The sequence below is a fragment of the Solanum tuberosum genome, unplaced genomic scaffold, assembly GCF_000226075.1.
Source record: "Solanum tuberosum cultivar DM 1-3 516 R44 unplaced genomic scaffold, SolTub_3.0 scf00010, whole genome shotgun sequence".
NCBI classification, from domain to species: domain Eukaryota; kingdom Viridiplantae; phylum Streptophyta; class Magnoliopsida; order Solanales; family Solanaceae; genus Solanum; species Solanum tuberosum.
Genome location: NW_006238936.1, coordinates 1,286,478 through 1,289,457, shown reverse-complemented (window position 1 = coordinate 1,289,457; position 2,980 = coordinate 1,286,478).

Sequence of the window (2,980 nt, the reverse complement as noted above, 5' to 3'; positions counted from 1 at the left end):
GTTTTATTTTATCGGTTTGGATCGGTTTTTATCCAAACCGTGAACACCCCTAAATATGGTATTGTAATTATGAGAAAATATTTATTCACATTCCATATTTATATTTAAATAATAATATAATAAATTATTATTTTATTTATTATACTTTAAGTGGCGTGCGAAGTTAAATAAGACCAAAAAAATAGACGGAGGGGGTATAAATTATAGTTGAACTATTAATATATCTTTTAAAAAAGAGAAAATACATAAAATCCCCTCTGAACTTGGCAACAAAACTTATTTTAGCACTTTAACTTTACATATAATTGTTTATCCCCCTAATTTAATTTCAAGTGAATTTAAATCCACCTTAAGTTTATAAGACCCGTCTCACAATGGCAAGTGTATTCCACACGCGTCATGTCATCGATACGTCAGTGCCACATTGATAATTATTTAAATTTTGAGTTTTTTATTCCTTTTTTGTTTTCTTAATTCACAATTTTAGAAAGGAAAAAAAAAATTAATCCAAGATTATAAAAAAGAAAAATTAAAATTAAAAAATTCTCAAAAAAAAATCAAACTCCACGGATCCAAAATTCTCAAGACCATTTCACTAAAAACATTCAATCTTTAAGGCACATTATCAAAGTAAATACATAGTTATAACTAAAAATTTAATTTGAGATGAAAGAATTATAAATTTTTCACTAAAAAGAGCTTTAAGTTCATCAAATCAATAAACACCTTCATAAGTAGTGATCTTGAAGCAATAATAAGTTGTTGGTTTTTTTTCATTTTTTTCGTTGTTCGTCACATCTAAGAATAAGTGATTCTCATTTAGTGATGGAAAATAAATGGGGGTATGAATGTTCCGAAGAAGGAGAAAGAAGGGGGAGAAAGAGGTTCATCGAAGAGGAAGAAGAAAGGGATGAGGTAGGTGGTGGCTGAGACAGTGGAGTTCGAAAAAATAAGAAGGAGGGGTGAGGATGGAGAGTTCGAAGAAAGAGAAATAGGGTGAAGGTGAAGGATTTCGAAAAAAGAAAAAAAAGTGGGGAGTTCTACAAAGAAAATGAGGAGGTGGTGCAGGTGGTGGGGTGTGAGGAAGATGAAGAGAAAAAAAAAATTTGGCTGAAAAGAAAATAAAAGTAGCCCAATTATTTTTTCTCTTTAATTTTTAACTTTTTACGTGCTTTTCTTTTTTTTTATTTGCCACATGCATCAGCCATTAAGGGGGTATTTGAACATCCGTGTAGTTAAAGTATTAAAGTAAGTTTTGCAGTCAAGTTCAAGGGGAATTTAATGTATTTAAAAAACAAAAAACTTTGAAGTTATCTGTTTTTTTAACATTTAAAACTTCCTTTTAACTTCTTTATTTCAAATTAACTGAAGTTAAATTAATTATCACCTATTTTAAAATATCTATATATTAAAGAAGATTAAAATCGAAGTTCAATTCTCATCTCTTGTTAGTTAGGGAAAAATAGAGAAAATGATCAAAATGGTCCTTAATGTTTAAGGGTTGAATTATTTTGGTCCTCTATATATATCATCTTATCTAAATAGTCCTTAATATATATAAAATGATGATCATTTTAGTCCTTAGCCCTAAAACTAACCAAAAAAATTAAAAAAAATGTTAACTTTAACAGTAAGTCCCTTGAAATTGAGACCCTTCTTCCTCAATCTGTTCTTTCACCATCACCACAAGCACACCCTTTTCCTTAAATTTTTTTCTTTCACCATTTCAAGTCATGCTCCATACACACTACATCCATTTCTCATTTCCCTCTAAAAACTTCTATTTCATACATAATAATAAGAAGAAAATCAAGATTACTAAAATAAATGTGAACTAAATAAATTGGATAAAAGTTTCCATTTTTCCTCCGAGGAGATCGCTATAAATAAACTTTTTTTAAGTTGTAACTAGTTATTCTCTCTTATTAAAGTGATCTATGGGGATATAGCTATCTTTTCGTTTTAACCTTTTCAAAATTAAAGTTTTTCCAGCATTGTTTTTTCATTCTATTTTTAAAATAAAAGAGTAAAAATTGAACAAATAGAGATAGAAAATAAAAATCATACAAATATTCTTTTGAAATTTGAAGAAACTTTTATGAGTATGAGAAGATTTTGGCAATGGAAATTGTGCAAGAAATGGCAACAGAAGAAGAAAGGAGAAGAAATGGCGGAAAAGGATGATGGAGGAAGAAGGGTCTACCAAGTGTGGGACCCACAGTTAAGTTTAATAAGTTTTTTATTGTTTTAGTTAGTTTTTAGGGTTAAGGATCAAAATGATACTCTTTTAATATACATTAAGGATTATTTGGATAAGATGAGATATATAAAGGATCAAGATAACTCAACCCATATACATAAAGGACTATTTTGATCATTTTCTCGGGAAAAATACCTCAATGTTGATTGAATAGAATGTGTATGTTCGGTTGGTTTGACCCTATTTTTTCATTTACGTGAGTTTTTAATTTTTTTAAGTTTAGTTTAAAAAACACAACTAAATTATTCATTATTTTTAGTTTTTTTATCCAAATTATTAGGAGTGTGAAAAACACACTTAAATTATCATTCATTAATTTGCATAAAACATATTCATATTGATTGGACCTTGAATTTTCGTTCGTGTGACTTTTTTTCTTATTTATATATATACTAGTAACGAAAGCCCGGGCGCTGCCCGGGCCCAACATTAATAAAGTTATATTGTTATTCTCTCCGTCCCATATTAGATGAGAATCTTACTAAATTTTTATTTTTCATATTATTTGAGCACTTATTAAATTAGGATAAAATTAATTAATTCTTTTCCATTTTACCCCTACAATTAATATGACCATTCCTATATTGTATGTGTATTTTTTGTAACTCATTTCAATGTGCATTGATATAAAGAAAGGGCAAAATGGTGAAGTCTTCCAATGTATTAATGATTTCTTAATCACCGTGTAAAGTTGGAAGTGCCCATCTAATAAGAGACAGA